The sequence below is a fragment of the Berghia stephanieae genome, chromosome 5 (assembly GCF_034508935.2).
Source record: "Berghia stephanieae isolate SIO BIC M18660-M18661 chromosome 5, UCSD_Bste_1.3, whole genome shotgun sequence".
In the NCBI taxonomy this organism is placed as follows: Eukaryota; Metazoa; Mollusca; class Gastropoda; order Nudibranchia; family Aeolidiidae; genus Berghia; species Berghia stephanieae.
In genome coordinates this window covers 35,277,005-35,297,004 of record NC_088364.1, presented here as the reverse complement: position 1 = coordinate 35,297,004, position 20,000 = coordinate 35,277,005, and the positions used below count along the sequence as shown (strand labels likewise).

General features: G+C 35.9%; 1 protein-coding gene across 3 annotated transcripts in view; it reads left to right on the top strand.

Annotated features, from left to right (window-relative positions):
* The window catches only part of LOC144972813 (guanylate cyclase 32E-like), a 221,810-nt gene that overhangs the window by 104,208 nt on the left and 97,602 nt on the right, over nucleotides 1-20,000 (top strand). The gene's annotated exons all lie outside the window — the stretch shown is intronic.

Sequence of the window (20,000 nt, the reverse complement as noted above, 5' to 3'; positions counted from 1 at the left end):
TGATGATGATGATGATGATGATGATGATGATAATGATGGCGATGATTGTGATGATTTGATGATCATACGAGAGGGTGGGGTTGATTGCCCAATTGGTAGAACACTCACTTAACGTGCAAAGGACCGAGTTCCATTTCTGGTGATATTTTTTCTGACCTCTCTGTCCACCCGGTGGTGATCGGATAACTGGGTCTGTTAGATCTGGCGGAATTTACCTTGCAATTACTACAGCCCGTTACACGTTTAAGAAACTGGGATTACCTCCAGGTCTATTACCCCCATGACGCTGACGGACTACTTTTAATGATGATCATGTTATGATGAATAGATGATAATGACAACAATGATGAGGATTATGTTGATGATGATGTTGATGATGATAATGATTATGATGATGGTAATGATGATGATGATGATGATGATGATGATGATGATGATGATGACAATGATGATGGTAATGATGATGATAATAATGATGATGATAATGATGATGATGATGATGATGATAACGATGATGATGATAATAATGATGGCTGGTTGAAAAATAAAAAAGTTTGCCACTTAAAACCAGATATTAATCAAATAAATTATAAAACAGCCAAGAAACAAATAAAACATAACAAATAAACGTAAACAACAAAATCAACAACCCAAAAATCCCATCACTAGAAAACAAAAAGTACCATAAAACAAATAAAAATAAACGAAGTATCTATATATTTTCAAAGCTATTTAGTCGTATATTGTGGTCTATAATCGCCACCATTTAAAACACTCTATTAGGTTCCTTTGATCTATTAGGGTCTATCCTATACGTTCTAGAATGTAAATTATCATGAAAAGGCCATGACAAAAATGATGAAATATTCAATGTTGACTTGTCCGCATTAAATTGATATATCAACTAAACTTAAACGTACAACGAACGGTGAGCTCCACTAATAAATGAAAATGAATGAACAAGGAAACTAGCACAAACAAATAGCTAAAGAAATGAGCCCCCCAAAAATGACAAATATGACAAACCAAACGACAAGTAAAAAAAAAAAAAGTAAACGACAACTATAACAATACAAAATACAACAAATAAACAAAGGAAACAATCCCCGCCCTGAAAACCCCGAAACAATACCCCCCCCCCCCAAAAAAAAAACAAAACCCTAAACCCCCCCAAAAAACCAACCAAAAAAAAAAAAACAAAGCAAAAAAAACAAAACAAAAAACAAACCCAAAATTCCCAACAAACAAATGAGAAGGGCATCTTTGTAATAGACAATTAAAGAATTTTTACCTTGAAGATAAGATATCTGCTCATTTTAGATAAGCGGATAATTTGATATAATAGACAATTAAAGAATTTTTACCTTGAAGATAAAATATCTGCTCATTTAGATAAGCGGATAATCTGATATAATAGACAATTAAAGAATTTTTACCTTGAAGATAAAATATCTGCTCATTTTAGATAAGCGGATAATTTGATATAATAGACAATTAAAGAATTTTTACCTTGAAGATAAAATATCTGCTCATTTTAGATAAGCGAATAATTTGATATAATAGACAATTAAAGAATTTTTACCTTGAAGATAAAATATCTGCTCATTTTACATAAGCGGGTACTTTGATACAAATAATTTGGTCATAATCATATATAAAAAGCTGAATTAGATAGGATGATCAAAGAGGTAATTACGACAATTGCTCGCTTATGTACATATGAAATGTCATGCCTAAAATAAAAAATCAGTCTATAACCCTAATTTGTTGTCATCGTAGTCGCCATCGTTGTCGTCGTCGTTGTCGTCATCAACATCATCATCATCATCATCATCATCATCATCATCATCATCATCATCATCATCATCATCATCGATGTCGTTGTCTTCTTCATAATCATCATGTGTCATCCTCTTCAACGTCATTTTTTATTGTAAAGATGAGTGAATTACTAAAAAACTCAGAACATTCAAAATTGACAAAAGGAAACAATAATATAAAAACAGAGTACATTCCAATGAAAAATGAAGAAAATCAGAATTAACAAAAAACAAAAACAAAACAAGAAAAAAAAAACCCCGAAAAAAAAGAAAAAAAGAAAAAAAGGAAAAAAAGAAAAAAAAAAGGAAAAAAAACAAAAAGAAAAAACCCCACAACAAAACAAGAAACACAAAAAACAAAACAACAAAATTCTCATGCAATAAATAATAAACAAAGCACCCACTAAAACAAAATTTAAAAACGACAACTTGAAAGGCCCAAGTCAATCAATTTAACAAAAGAAAAATCACAATTTTCCTGTGTGGTTTTTTTTTTTTTTTTAGTTTGCTTGTACTTTTACAAAGCTAGCAGCAAATATGGCTCCAACCCCCACCCCCACAAAAAAGACAAAACAAACAAACATACAAAAACAACAAAAAAAATAACAAAAAAAATATATAAAAAAAAATAAAAAGATGATCAAACATCGTTCGAAACCATTTCTTTTTGAGTGCTGGTTGGTAACGATTGTATAGCGCCCTCTCGCGGCCAGGTGGAGTTGTCGTAACAGAAGGGTCGTGGGTTCGAGCCCCCAGCGCCGCGAAGTTTTTATTCTCTATTGTCTTCTGGTATCTTTCTACTCACTTCATTTCCTGTAATTCTCAGACATTGAAAGTTTTTGTTGATGTCAATTAAAGAAAACATGTCTTTTTGTCTCAATACATCACATTCACTTAACCCAAGTCTTCTCCTTCCTCTTCTTCTTTTTGTTACGTTTCCCTAAAGCAGGATTCCGGTGCTGATAACGAATTGCACGGTCCTCCGGAGAGCATCGGCCAAAGAGTTTTTTGGGTATTTCTTTTGGTGATGTCTCTGTTTATCAAGGCCACCATCTGTTTTTATCCATACTATAAAGCAGGTACTTCCTGGGGAGTACATAGGCACAGTATTATTGTTATCTTGACAAAAGCACACATGCCGGTATCTCTACAGCCAAATTGTGAGTACATGATATTATAATATTATTAGGTTTGATGTTTCGGTCGATAGTCCTGAGTCTAAAAATAAGATCCTGTTCTTTTCGATCCAGCACTCTAACATCATTATTTTGCATGTAACGTTACGATATTTTTCGAGTCTATAAATTAGACTATAATATTATATACGTTTACTTTGCTGGATCTTATATCGACATAACTAACACCGATTTGAGGTGGTAGATCACATATTTTTAAAAAAACACACAAAAACTGGAGCTTATGTATTGTACAATATGTACTGAACGTGCTCAAGTCACTTTACAAGGTGTCACTCGCTAACAGCAATACTTAACATGTAGGAAGTTAATGACGCCTGTTGGGCGGTATTACAATTTTTTTCGGACAGAGACAACGCTATTAACGGTCAGGTAGTCTACTAATTTTACACCCGAGTAAGGTGAGAGAATGTGAGAAAGAGCCTTTTCCAAGGACTATGGGCCGAGCGAAGCTCGAACCCAGGACATTCCGATCCGAAAGCGAGTGACTTACTACAAGACTACATAGTCGCACAAGATTATATAATTTCTTCCAAATGGTGTAATGAAAACTTTCAATATATTTCAATCTAGATGCATCTATTTTCAGGTCTAATAATAAATAATAAATGAATAAAGGGAATTTACAATCTATTTATTATTGTTATAATAACCGATCGCAATTATGGGCTTGAAATAACATCATTTTAATCAATGGACAATTTCATCATGAGAGTATTTCACTACAACAGTGATCTCATAACAAAATAAACAAAGTGTGTTTGAGACCTTTTTTTAGAAATTCAAGTTAATATTCTTTATAAAACTACTGGCGCCAATCTTAATTTCATTCACAAATAGGACAGAGAAGTCACACCTGAGAAAATAAGATGCCATCACTCTGAAACCAGAATATCAGTTATTACACATTGTATACCCAGTCCTCCGGAAGACAGACTGGTTTACACTTCCAACGAGATTGGAGCCAGTATTTTGATACCACACCTTTGTTCCTTATTATGACTGAAAGAACTATGCCCAAATACAATAAATGGATTGGATTACCTGCAAATGGAAGTCGAACACTGGTTCCCGTGATAAATTCATTACTTATTCATAAAGCGAACATCTGGTTTCCTTGCTTACCCTCCTCTACCCCAACCCATCTCTTGTCCATAATTTCTTATATAATTATCGTGTTACTGTTCTGCTACATGGTTTCCAACTTAATTTTTGGATCACATCTTAGATGCTACTTGGTCTGATAAATGTCAAACTTCTCCAGGTATCACTTATGGCTAAATGCATAAGTGGAAATAAATCTTTATTGTCTTATGTTGCTGTCTTGATTTAATAGAATAATCACCTCGTCTTGTAAAGTAAATGGTGAAAAGTTTGTATATTTTGTGGAATATAGAATAAATTTCTATCGTGCGATATTATATGATTTGAAAAAATCCCCCCCCCCCCCCACCTTACCAAATTCAACATTTCACAATCCACTTTTTCACCCTAACAAATGAATTAAAGACGCCAAATTATTGGAATTTGGTATTATAAGTGTATTATAAATTATATTTCACAAGTGAGAGAGAGAGAGAGAGAGAGAGAGAGAGAGAGAGAGAGAGAGAGAGAGAGAGAGAGGGAGGAAGGGAGGAGAATATTGGCCCGGAAACGTTTTTGTTTCATGTATCGAGTACGGTGAGAGAATGTGAGCAAAGAGGACTCAATTATGCGCCGAGCGAGGCTCAAACCCAGGACCTTCCGATCCGAAAGGGAGTGTCATACCACAAGACCACATAGCCGCAACTGTACCTACTAGATTCGACAGCAAAGTAATAGGGAAAAAAGGTGTGATGTCAAAAAACAAACAGAGCAAAACTGGTTCCTATCTCATTGGAAAACCACTCTTCCGGAGGACTGAATACACAATTGTGTAATCTCCTGGTTGAAGAATGATGGAATCTTATTTTCTCGTCAATATATATTCTGGTCGTCAATAATGATAATACACCCTCTCTATTTTACGTCCCGTAATCATATGAATCTACCAATACACCCTCTACTAAAATAGTGATGCCACCTTTTGATTCCTTACGCAACCAAGTCATTATTAGTACTCGGAAGACCTACTTACATACTCTCTTCCAATGAGTTTGGAACAGGAAGAGTAGAAGGTGTGACGTCTGGACTTCTCTGCCTTATTGTAAAGTGGAGTGTCTGGAAAGTAAAGTATAAAATATTGTTTTTCTATTTACAGATACTACTGTAAATATGACACACGTAAATAAGGATGTCATGTAAACACATTGATTTGGGTGATTTTGGTATTACGTACTTGCACATTTTTTAAAGCTGAAATTGAGACGTAACTGGTCTATAAGTGGATAGACACTACGCTTGACCCCACTTTTTTTTGGAGTGATGGATGGCGTCGACTGCATAGCGCCCCTCTCACGGCTAGGCCGAGTTGTCGTACCAGTAGGTCGCGGGTTCGAGCCCCCATCGCCGCGAAAATTTTAGTCTTTATTATCTTCTGATACTTTTCTACTCACTTCATTTTTTTGTTATTATCAACATAACTGCCTGCTCCACTCACTTTTCTGAATATAGGAGCTTACTCAATGTCTCAATCGTCTCTATGTTATATGTTTATGTTGAGAATAGAGCTGGGTAAGCATTACTGCTGCTGGATTTTAAACAAACTTCGCAAAGTTGTGTGTCTTGAAACCTTGACCTCAAGAAGTCCGTAGAGGGACTCAGGATAGACACTTCGTTTGAAACCAATTTTTTTTGGAGTTGTGGATGGCGTCGAATCTCAGCCCGCCTAGCGTCGACTGCATTGCTTCCCTCTCACAGAATGTTTATTCTCTTTTGTCTTCTGACACTTTTCTACTCACTTCATTTTCTGTTATTATATTTCCAGAAGGTTGTTTGTCAATGCCTTAAAAATGTTAGACACTAGATCTATCTAATGTATGATTTCTACAGGGTCTTAGTGTTTTATTATTCGTAGAGTTGGAGATGATATAATGTCACGAATATTGTCAACGGTTTCATATTTCATAAACTTCATTGTTTATTTTAGCACAAAAGCGATATTCTAAACTCACGACAGTAACTGTTTGCATAAGGTAAAATAATCAGGCTGACGATGATTATACATTTAATTGCCTAAAATTTATCGTAATCTTTTTTATAGCTGGGAGTGAATTAAGCCGTTCTTTGGGGCAAGGATGTATATCTGTTCATATAGAGTGAAAAGGGCAATAGCAGTTTCATCCTATCATTTAAAAGGCTCAAGACAGATAAAAAAATTATGGGAATCCACAACCAAATCGCAAAACCAACAACAACAATAAGGGGTCCATTAAATAACTTGTCCAATTTACCAGCTGGAACAGATGCCCATCTCAATTTCTTATCTCCGAGAGAATCCAGATTATGGAAGAGGCTGCCAAAGAGTGCAACTAATGCAGAGTGCAATATATCGTTCAAAAGAATTATTTCTTCCTGCTATACAACATAGCCGAAAGAGACACATAACATGTTTTGTTATCTATGTTGTATAGTGATATGACACTCGCTGGATCGGAAGGTCCTGGGTTCGAGTTCCACTCTGAGTGGCGCATAGTTGAGACATCGGAAAAGTCTCTTTACTCCCATTCTATCAACGTACCCAGGTGTAAATGAGTACCTAGCCGTTAACAGAATTATATCGCTTAACTCGCGCCATGTCGCGTCCTACATGTAAATGTTGATGTTAGCTAGGGACCTTTTTTTAAAAGCGCTTTGAGCACCTTTAGTGGATATTATGCTTTATACATGTTCAAGTTTTTATTTTATAATTTTGTTTTTGCTATTTAGCAAATTGTATGTTTATTTTGGACGGAGAATAAAAAGCAGCAGCAACAATACAACAATTTGGCCGTATCCAAGGAGCCCCATAGATAACTTTTAAAAGAGTATTCCATCATGTTCATCGTGGGTTTACTATTTTAAAAGGGAGAGCTCGCAATCCAATTGGTTGAAAAATTCCTGAGGGAAACGTGTTTCCCCACTGGACCAAAAAATACGACGGGTGGCTAACCAGCAATTGATAATAAAGCATAACTCAATGCTGCCTTTAAGAATCATTGTATAACCTAACATCAATCCTTGAATTCCATGAAAACAGTGAACGATAGATACATCAGAACAGGAACACATTTACCCCTGATTCGCCATGGTCAAAGATGGATCCACAATTTTTCCTATTTACCTCAAGCAGACAATATTACGGCTATTTTTTTTAATTTGTAATATACGGCCGGTCATCGTCCACACCCCACTTTTACTGAATTTGCTACAAGACAATGTATTGCTTTCTCTGTCATGGACCACCCTCTTAATTTAAAAGCGATGTTTCACCTCAAGAATTTTCTTCTATCGGTTTGAGACTACTTCGAGCATACCGACTCGGCGATGGAAAGGAGACAGCTTTTAGTCAAAGTGAAATAGAGTGGCAAAATCGATGGAATGAGTTGAATGGTTTCAAAAAATCCCAGACCGATAATTGATTCGGTGATGGTCGGGTATGAAATAAAACAAACAAACCTGTCGAATCTCCAGCAAAACATCGAGAGAAAGCAAAGGACGGTGACGTCACTCAGCAGGGTGTATAAAAAATTAAAATCCAGTCCTTTCTCGCTTCAGTTCTGCCTAGGGATTCTCTAAAAGAAATAAATACTGGAATTGTTGGTGTCAGATATAACAGTTAAAGCAATGGAGCAGACCTGCCACGTTGTGTCTTAGTCAAAATATTGACCGAGACACACACAAAAAACGTCGCCTTCCAACAGACAGATGAAGTTACATTATCATTTCAAACAGTACAAGTCAACTGTTAGGTTTCCTGTAACAGTGTATAAAAGCCTTACCCAAGAACAAAACGTCAGCGCCTGTGTTTGCCACTATCCCGTTTTTTTGCCATTATAACAAGATAGAGACCTGGAGCCAGTCAGATAGTCAGATCAGCATCTTTGTTTTTCTTTTTTCAACTAATTATTGTCTTTGAGTTACGAAAATACCAACCACAATAAGGGAGGATAGAGGCTTTATTGAAATAGAATTGCATAATCGATAAGAGCATTGAAATGTTCTAAAAATCCCAGACTGCTGAAGGAAGACAGGTAGGTAATCGCAATAAAAATGATGGAACTGACCAAACATAAAATGACTTTAACACAACATTCAATACTGTCAAAGTGATTGACGTATGCGTGTTTGTGAGAGTGCGCACGAACAGTTTGTCCTTGTGTGCGCAAGATTTTCTAATCAAAGAAATTGTTTTGTTTTTGTCGAATTCCTATAAACGTTTAGAAGCATCTCTTCTTGTTACGTGTCTTTTTTATATTGAAAGTAACCGGAAGCAGTTCTGCGGAGGGCGGTGAGGAGGTGGAAGCTAAATGACCAAGGGGACCAATCCATAGTCAGTTTATATTTGACAAATCACGAATTTTGATTACAAGTATTACCTACGCTCTACCCCATGTTTGACATCATGGACGTGAAACACCAGCAAGTTATTGTAACATTTGTCGACGTACTAATCCATAATTTATTTTTACTTTCTTTCTTTATCTTGGTAATATATCATAATGGTCCTATCATTCTATTGAAGACAGGTCTTCTTGACGTGCAGCGTTAAAAAATGGCATGATTGGTTTAATAGGCGACATGTACTCATTAATTTCACACATAATCACCACAAAAACACCATCAACGCTAAATAGTGATGGCAGACCAGACCACCCATCATTGTCCGATGAAACATGCATCAAGCCACGACCAGCCCTTTAAGCAGCTTCTTTGTCATAACTTTTTAGTTGTTGAGAAATTATATGTTACTGTAACATTATAATAATAAACTAATTACGCTTTGTTAAAAGTAGTTCGGAAAATATTCTTATTTGCATTCATTAAGTTTGAGTAAATACACATTTTAAAGCACAATGATACCCTGACCTCGCTAGTCATTATTCTTAAGGCCAAATCGCCTTGTCTCTATTATGACAAATAAAGCAGATCAGCAAAAAGACAAACTAAAATGATCAACAAAAATAACATGTGTGCGATGATTAGTAAAGTATGATAAAAGAATTCTTGAATTTTTTTTTGTTTAAAATTTCGAACGCGTTCCTACCCTGGCTCTCCCAAGGTCGTAACACAGCTGGGAACGCATTCGAAATCCCAAACAACATTTTATATTCCTAAAAGTCATTGGCAAATGGTGAGAATAAACCATCGACAAATCTTTTTACACCCTGCGAACCATAAGTGACCCTCTCGAATTCTTTTCAGAGGTTCACGATGTTCATTATTTTTCCTACTAAATCTCTCCTCTCTGGTGCCTGGGATCTCTCCTACTTTTTCCTTTCTGTATATTCCAAATGTCCCCAGGGATAAGGTGTGTGGTGATTAGCGCAAGCTATTCCAAGTCCGTTTAATACTCAATTATTTTCTGTACTTTTCCTGTCAATAGATCTTAATATTTTTATTTTTTCATCTCATTAAGTAATTTACTCATAACGCTCATGTTTTTTATTGGCAATGCATCATAAAAGGTATTAAACCTTTTAATTTAAATTGGAGTTTCTTTTGATAGTATGATTCGTCTAATATGTTTAGTTTTCTACAAATAATTGATCTTACATTACTTACCTTACCTTACTTACCCGGGTTCCATCTCTTTCCAGAGGTCGGATGTCATGGCCTTCCATCCTTCACGGTCCATTGCAGCCTCGTTACAGTCTGCCATGCGCCGTCCTGTAGCTTCCTTGATGCCATCTGTCCAGGATTTCCTTTGTCTTCCTCTGCCTCTCTTCCTTCAATTCTTCCCTCCATTATCCTTTTTTCGAGACTATCATGTCTTCGCATATGTCCTAAATATGACAGCTTTTTGTGCTTCACAGTCAAAAGAAGTTCTTTTTGTTTTTGGCCCATTAGGTCGAGGACTTCGATGTTTGTTTTTCTTGCTGTCCAAGGTATTTTCAGTATTCTCCTGTACGTCCACATCTCAAAAGCTTCAATACGTTGTTCTGTCTGTGCGGTTAGTGTCCACGTTTCACAACCATAAAAGAAAATGGACCACACATAGCATTTGGTGCATCTCATTCGTGTTCTGATGGAGATATTTGTGTTGTTGAGGATTGGCTTTAGTTTCATGAACGCATTTTTGGCCAGCATTATTCGTCTCCTGATCTCTTTGTCAGACTTTGCATCGGATGTTACCAACTGCCCCAAGTACGTGAACTCCTTTACTTGTTCCACTGGACACTCTTCTATTTCTATATCTATTTCTATGGGCTCTTTCTTTTTTGTTATCACCATTGTTTTTGTCTTCTTCGCATTCATGAACAGCCCCTTTTCTTTACTCTCTTCGTTCACTTTTGAAAGTAGCTTCTGTAGGTCTTCCTTACTTTCCGCCAACAGGACAGTATCGTCAGCGTAACGTAGATTGTTGATGTTGTGGCCACCAACCTTCAACCCTTGTGCTGTTTCTACTTGCCGAAAAATAGACTCTGTGTATAAATTAAACAAGCAAGGAGACATAACACATCCCTGGCGCACTCCTTTCTTGATTTCAATTGCATCTGTTGTATCTGCCTGCACTTTTATCTGAGCCTTTTGCTGCCAGTACAGATTAGCTATTAGAGCCACATCATTCTCTTCCACACCTATTTCCACAAGGTCCTGGGAGGCAATTTTCGACTTAAAAATCCTGTCAGAAAAATACTTAGAGGTCCAAAAAGACATATATGCCTGTTTTATCGACTACTCAAAGGCATTTGATTCTGTTAGTCATCAGAAACTTATCCAGGACCTTGTGGCAATAGGTGTGGAAGAGAATGATGTGGCTAAAAAAAAAATAAAAAAAAAATAAAAAAAAAAAGATCTTACATTATAGTTGAATAAAACCCGAGCTCATATTTTCACTTTGCTACGATGCCTTCCAAATGTCCTTAACCCCATATTCATATAGGCTGAATGCTGTGTGATTGGCTCAGAAACTCGTAACATTGCCATCCGGAAATATTTGGACCAACACACAAAACCATGTGTAACGATTATAGTCTGGTAAAGTTTAGTTAGAAATACTCATAAAAAGGGATGGCAAAGACCTGAGTGACGTCAGCTTCTTTCTATCTTTTGAGCCTCCTTTTATACAATTTTTCTTAGCCATTCTTCATTTTTTACTTTTTATATTTTAATTTTCGTGAACATTTCCTTGGATGATCCAGTTTTTAATTCTATATTTATACATATCGTCAAACCTTTTTCATGCCAGCAGCACTAACATCTGAATTGTTTTAAAGACGGGCAGCTTCAATCTTTAGTTTCAAATAAGTATGATGTGACTCTTGACCCTCCGACACATTGCTTGTGATAGACTCATACCAATGCACACCCCCACCCATCCACACACACCCCCAACACACACATCGCAATACAAACTTATAAACATGCGATATTTGTTACAAACCACACAAGAATTTAACGAGAAATTCAATTCTAAATTCAGATTTTGACTTTGTGAAATAAAATGCAATAGAAATGAAAGGAAACACACATTTATACGTCTTCATTCCTCATTGTAGAAGAGCAAATATTTCCTCCCTGTCAGATGGCTCTTTTATTTATTCATCATTGGAGAATAAGTATTGAAAGATTACTTTCAAGAGTAAAGGCCTTATTCTTTTTTTTTTTTTGGGTTGCCACCTCCTTTTTTATGGGGCAGCGTGAATATGGCATAAAGCCGGACAAGGTTGTGGGGATTCGTCGATGATCTATGCTCCAGCCGGAATGAAGGGCCTAGGAACGTAGTGCCTCAGCGGTACGGTCTTTGCTTCGTACCCGAAAGGTACCAAGCTCGAATACTCACTATGCTGTGTGGCCTTGATTGAGCACGTCATCTCGCCTTAGCTCAGTTTGCGGCCCTCTACCGCGGCTGACTCCTGAATTATTTAAGTATTTCCTTGGGATAGACCCGAAAGACAAATTATTTCCCCTATGGGATGCATAAAGGGAATTTTAAAAAAGGACAGAAGGAATTACAAAAAAATAAAAAAAATATAAGCCTTATCTAAAGGCGAAGTAACGTTCTAGTGAGCATCTCTGCTTTATTTAAACGCCAGTGTCTGTCACTTTAACTGAGTTGGTTGAGATGAAACCACTGCTTGTTTGCTTGATGTGGCAATCTTGCGAGTCACACTTCTTTTTTGAAGGCGCCTAAAATAATTTTCTTGTTTACCGAGCGTAAATTAATTGTCGATAGCCGTGTGTACAAACGTTATCAGATTAACGAAACAATTTGCCTACAGGGAAATACGTGACAAATCGATGCTCTCCTTTGTCGAGGTGATAAGTAGATAACGTAAATTTATATTATTATAATATAATGACGAGATTGTCTACGACAACAATCTAAATAAGTGTGTATGAAACAGTATCAGACAAAGCAAGGAGGAAAAAATACAAGAAATGAATCATCCCCCCAAAAAAATCAGCCTGCCTCGCCCTTTGATCGAACAGCAGATATGATTAAGTTTTTTAAAAATTGATCTTTTATATTACGTAATATCCACTAAAGTGCTCAGAGTGCTTTACAAAGGGTTCCATGGCCAACAGCAACATTTAACATTTAGGACGTGATATGACGCCTGTTAGGCGATATTACAATTTTTTTCGGACAGAGACAATGCTGTTAACGGCCAGGTCCTCATTTTACACCTGAATACGGTGAGAGAATGTGAGTAAAAAGCCTTCTCCAAAGACCTAACTATGTGCCGAGCGAGTCTCGAACCCAGGACCTTCCGATCCGAAAACGATTGTCATACCACAAGACCAATAGCCGCACTGAGGTTCGATTCCCAGTCAAAACAGGCTGATTTTTTTGGATGTTTTCTCTTGTATTTTTTTTTTCTTGCTTTGTCTGGTACAGTTACATACACACTTATTCAGATCTTTACACCAGTGGCTGCTCCCTAGTTTGTCACTGTGTGCCACAAAAGTAAGGTGTCAATTGGATTCAATAGTCTGATGTCACGTCGCCCAGCAACGGCGGCCATCGTGGTTCTAAACAAAGAAAATCGGTACCTTTTATTCTTCATGCTGGCTAGAACTTTTTATATATCTTGTGATCAGAATGTGTAAAAGTCAAAACATGATCAGATTTATGTTTTTTTCCCTCTGAATACACTTTTATGCTCGTCGGAGAAATACTTCATAAGGGCGTCCGCCATTGTTCCGATTGTTTAGAGCCAGTTACTAAGTTACCATGCGTCATTACGAGGGAAATGACGTTACGACTGTTGGAGCGTATTCTTGTAACAAACATAAGGGAAGCGACAATAAGCTTAGTCAGTGACGGAAGGGATAATGACAACTTTTTACACTTTACTTCACTAGAATCAGCGGCAGTAAAGTGCCTCATGATGTCCTCTCGATTACCTTTCGGTTATATTGGGAAGAAAAATAGAAATAACAATATGAACATTTGTATAGGGAATTTTCACGGATTTACCATGCTTAATGCGATTATAATGTTTCATTTATTCCTCCCAACACGCAGTCATCCATATGGAACCATATTTCCAATTGATACATTAGTAGTCGATGAGTCGTTTTGGTATAACAGTCTTACACTATCCGACGCTACCTATAGTAGGGTACTCATTCACACCTAAGTCGAGATGGGTAATGTGTGTAAAGCGCCTTACCCAAAGCCAACTGAGGTAGCGTTACAAAAACTAAAACCCAGCATTTCTACTCATTTTAACTTTAAAATTATTTTCCGATATAATACTAGTTTCAGTCGAATGCTTACAAACATTTTTATTTTTGCTACATATTAATCGCGGTATTAACTAGGATGGCTATTCAAGCTGTAAAAGGTCACAACCATTCCTTCTAGATATAATCAGAATGTTGACTTTTAAGAATGACTTTAAATCCCTGCAACAAAATGTTTCTCTGCATAGAAATGTTTTGTCAAGACTTGCTTTAACATATTTTAAAGAAAATAAAAATTGAAAAAGTGTTTTAAATAAATTTACATTCGACCACGAGTTTCCCTTGCATCTTATGAGGTTTCTATTTGTTCCGTGTTTAATGGCATAAGTCAGCCAAATAGATTCTAGACGACGAGTACATATTTACAGATCTGGTAACCCAAATTATTATGGTCTCATTCTTTGTTATGGAAATACTCTCAAACTGACCCAAAATAATGTCCATTACAACAATGTTAAATCAAACCCGTAAACGCGTTCGGTTATCAGACCTGAAATTATCTACACGTAGGTCTAGACAATCAACGGAGCCACAACGGTGTCTGCCTTGAGCTTGACATTTGAGAATTGACAAGAATCTTATAGAGACAATCCATAAAATGCGAAATATTCATGAAAATGACGATGACGATGATGATGATGATGATGATGATGATGATGATGCTGATGATGATGATGATGACGGTATTTTATGTCGCTAATACAACAAAGCAAAGAATGCTTGAAAGATATTATATAATAGATATCGGAAAATTGAAACGAATATTGAAATAGCTACAACTATCGGGAACCTCTGTGGTAGCACGTTTGACCGATAATCAAGAGGTCTGAGTTCGATCCCCAGTCGGGCTGATTTTTGGGGTGCTTTTTTTTTCTCTTGTATTTTTCTTTCTTGCTTTGTTTGGCATCTTTTCATACACATTTAATCATATCTTTATCTTCCTCTGGTGCCTGGTGCCTAATTTCTCAATTATTTCCGTCATTTAACAACATGTTACATATCGTTATCTTCCTCTGGTTCCTGCTCCCTAATTTCTCAATTATTTCCGTCACTTAACAAAATGTTACAGCCTCATTAATTCTTCATGATATCAACCCCAATTTCTCAATTATTTCCGTCATTTAAAAACATGCTACATCCTCAATAATTCTTCATGATATCCTCCCTAATCTCTCAATTATTTCCTTCATTTAACAATATGTCACAGCTTCAATAATTCTTCCTGATATCACCCTTGTCACTCACATTTAACCCGGTTGGAAATATCACATACCTGTGATGGTAATGGTTCATATAATTTGTTTGTCAAAACAACATTCTTTATTATCTTTTAAATAAGTTATTAAACAAATAAAACTATTCACTAATATAAATGGTACACAATTCACAATAAATGCGAAGGTGATCAACATCATCATCATCATCATCATCATCATCATCATCATCATCATCATCATCCTCCTCCTCCTCCTCCTCCTCCTCCTCATCATCGTCATCATCGACATCATCATAGCCATTTCTGATTCCCTCCGATTTTCTCCTCCACGATTTAATACAGCTCTATTGAGTAACTATACATACTATAACAGTTATTTCCTCACGGATTCCCAGACATTAAATGGGATCCTCTTAAAATTTAGCCAGGGAACTCTTGACTGAAGATAAAGGACATCCGTTGACAATAGGTAAACTACAAAGATCTCAATCTTGACATTAAAAACCCTATTTAGTAGGTAAGCTTTCTAAGAGGCTCGTAAGGACCACCCTTTGACTGAAAATTGAATGAAAATTCAATGCATCGTCTATCGCCCGAATGGAACTAAATTCAGCTAACGGCGTTAATATGCATCACTTAACCCTTAGTCCATCTCCTTTTTGTTCTAACTCTGCCCTTGCCACCCATTTTCAGGGTTTCCGCAAAAACGTCACGCCCACCCAACACAAAAATAGAATTTTCTTAATCAAACAGAAGACCAACGATTACATTTAATACACAATATTATTCAGCAAAATGAGCTATATAATACAGTGTCAATTTTTTATACGTAGCTATAACAACTAATTTTCTTTAAATTTTGTGATGTACAAAAGAAATCAGAATGATAAAATTTTTGGTTGTATCGTAACGAATGTGACGATTTTTCTATGGTTGGTAAGGAGAGGGTTAACAATGAGACAGAAGAGAAGTTTTGTTCAAGATATGATTGATTTCGCTCTTTTGTTGTATGGTATTACTGTTTCTGCATGGATAATATAAATAAAGATATGATTCGGGGTCCATTACATTGTTTTATTTTATACGAATTAAGAGAATTGGGCGAGTATAACTTTCATGACGTGAAGGCACCCTCAAGTTTTGTCACACGAAATGAAGATTATCAAAATTCATGAAGAGTAATTTCTATGCAAGACAAAATTCCGTGCACACAACTTTTAGCTAGACTTCTAATTAGAGGAAAAGAATGTACAGCGGAATCTGAAAGGAACGGATTTTGAGTGCAAGACTTTTTGGCTGTCTCCAAATCAATATCGTGCCATCAGGTCATCTCGACCTCTTTACGCTTAGACAGACACATTGTGAAGTAAAGGATAATTGTCAATATGGCGCGTTGACCTATTGAGTCAATTCCTGTGCTATTCTTTAAAATTAATTTATCACCTTTGTAACAATTATGGCTTTACTCTTGAGTTCGAAATTATGACCTTTTTCCAAAATGCGTGAAATTGAAAACGCACTATAACATTACGATATTTGAGAGTTATAGACATGCATTTGATTTATATATTTATTTTAAAACCTATTTACTTATTTAATCACTGATTTATAATTATCTATTTTTCTTTTGGTTTGCTTTGGATTATTATTGATTTCATTATTTTAATTCATTTATCATAAATTCAAATTAATGTACGCTTTATATTGACAATTGCCTACAATAAACTTTTGAACTTGAATTGAATTTGGTATCACGTATGACGTATCGCAAATCACTAGAGTATCACATGCACATGAGGAGTTTTGGTCTAATCATAACAATAAACTAGAATAGAGTTTATATCAAATATAAATGGTTTATTTGATACTTACGTGAGAAACATATTTTTATACGCGGACCTTAGTATTATCTATAACTCTTTTCAATTTTGTAAAGGTCTCTCTTTGTGTGTGAAAAATAGATTACCCCAGCCAGTATGAATATTTTGGAGACAACCCACTTCCAAAAAAAGGGAAATGTGAAATAGAACCAAATAATATAAGAACAAAAATAAAACAACACGAAATACGCAAGCTTAGATAAAAAAAAGAAAACAAAAAAGAGGAGTCTAAATTTTAAAAAAGAGAGAAGGGAAAGAAAACGGAAAGACTCCCAAGGTGACAAACAACTGACAATGCTGAGCTCTTTCTTCGCCAATCTGTCGGCTAATAAGAAAAAAATAACCACAACATTGCTGGCGTCTCTCTCTCTCTCTCTCTCTCTCTCTCTCTCTCTCTCTCCCCCTCTCTCTCTCTCTCTCTGTGTGTATCTCTCTCTATTTCTCTCTATCTGTGTATCTCTCTGTGCCCCCCTTTCTCACATTCTCGCTCCCTCTCTCTTTCTTTCCATTTCTACCTCTCTCTTTATCTTTTTTATTATCGAAAACTGGCTACTAACTCCGATCAAAAATATCTTAATTACTCTCCTACAACATGTCAACTATTCATGGAGAATGAGTATGGGCTGACTGGTATGCGGTTTAATTCATTTTATCATCTTAATTATATATATTATTGAAAGAAAAATGCGCTAGTCACATGATTTTATTGATGGAACAATATTTCACACAGGACAGTGAATGGAATGTTATTTTATTAATTATCGCGTTATTCGTTTTTATAACGATCAGTCGTTATACAGACTCAATGGTAGCTTCTTTACATGCACACCACTCGCACGTTAAAGAGCGAAAATTGACAAAAATAATGAAATGTAATATTATGTTGAGGTTTGGTAAGAATTTCGGTTCTCAGCTCTGAATTGAAAACCTCTACCTTAGAGGCCGATTTTAGGTTAATTTTGAAATAGTTCTCTTTGATAGAGTTCGGAAAAAATAAATTATATATAAGCTTCAAATTGTAAAATCCTTTCGTGAGAATGGATGATAAAAGCGATGAAGTGAAAAAAAGAAAATCGTATAGATAATGATTTTTCACGTAATCCACTCATATCTCAAAACTCGTTCCTGCCAAATCGACGGTTTTGCCAAATCAGCACACATTTACTTTATATTATGATTTTTTTCAAGACTGGTGTAATTCGGTTTGTAATTTTCAAAATCTGGCATTTATTAGAATAAAATTCTGTTTTCCATCTCTTTGCCAATTAATACAAAGTATCCAGTCATTTGTGCAAAATTTTGCTCTCTCTGCCACTTTCAATTTTTATTTGTCTATATTTACAAGAAACTTTCATCTGCCAATATTCTTAGCTTCATCCCTATTCTTAATTTACATTAACGATGTGGCAGAAAGAATCATACGAGAAACCCAATTTGTTTGCGATGACAGCCTTACATATCGGACACAAAAAAACAACAACAACAACAACAAAAAAAAGGCAGAAATTCTTCACACCGATCTAGATAACTCACACTGCTGGGTTAAAGAAACAAGCATGGAATTCCACCCTCAGATGTGCCAGGTTCTAAAATCTCCAGGAAAAATGAAAATCGTATATTCAACACATAAAGTACATAACACCACATAAGAAGAAGTGAGAAGGGCAACATATTAAGGAGTAGCAATATTTAATAAACTATATTGGAAGAACCGTATGAGAAACATATTCAAAACAGCACATTCTACTTTTAGGCCTCCTGAAAAGAAACGTTCACGACAGCAAAAAAGAAATTGAAATGCTACAATGCCTTCATTAGGGCTACACTAGAATATAACACAGCTATGTCTGGTAACCTCTCAACACGTGAAAAAGATTGAACGAATACAAAGCATGGCAGTTAGAGTTATTATTCAAAACAACAAAGAAAAAAAACTACTACCAAACTGTTTTAGATTAAAATCTTTACTCAGAAAGATAGCGCGACAAAGTGACAATATGTTTTAGCAAAGGCCTAAACTCCCAAGTGAAATTACCTCTCAGTGATATTTTAAAAAAGATATAAGGAAGCCATCAAATTTAACGGCCCCAGTCAAGACTGGTGCTTATTTGTATACATTCATACTGTCCCCTTTTAAGCATGGGAAAGTCTAACATCTGTGAAAAAACAATGCAAAAGTCTGTGTAATCTTCAAAGTGTTGGAATTACAGACATAGAGGACGATAAAAAGATGATGAATTCGGTATTTATAAATATCGCTAATTTAAATAAGTAAAAGCAATGGCTCTAAATCTGTTCCGTGATGTATCCCGGATACATCCGCCAGCCCGATATAGCTACATACCAATACACAAAACACGTGCAACCTTGAACGTTTATAGTATGATTGATATATTATTTAGTAAAAACCAAAACGGTTGTCTAAAACAAAAACAAAATGTGTAGCGTTGATTTCATTCCTTCTATTTACTTTTACCACGTGAGTCCCAGTTAAAAGAAATGTATGGGTGCCATTTTCATCTACGGATATTATAACATGAAATAAACATTTTCTAATCAAAACGGTGAAAACTAGTCATAGCACGTTTGTACACGGAAAAGGGGAGAGTACAAACTCATCCAAAAGAAGTGATGCTTGTCATAAGTGTAAGGATCAGACACGTCTAATCCTCGACTCCGTTTTAGTAATAAGGATTTATAAATCAATCCATGAAAAGTCCCTGTCATTTATTGGTCCTTAGATGTCCGGCGGTATAGGGTATTGATCAGGAGAGGTCAGTGAGATTGGGTGGCGGTCACTGGTCTGTTCTGCTTATGGCTATTTAATCCTCTTTGCTCCAGACCTGGTTCCACTCAATTAAAGAGTTGTTAAGATGGGGGCAGTAGGAGTAAGAAGGATGTAGAATAGGATGCGGGAATATCCATGATTGTTGTGTAATGCCATAAACGGATTTATATTATCATCCCCTCACATTAAAATTTGTCATTTATATTAGCCAGTTAACTAACGTATTCTGGAAAACCACTATTAAAAATGTTAGCAGAAAACTCGTCCTTCAAATATCGATCGATTTAA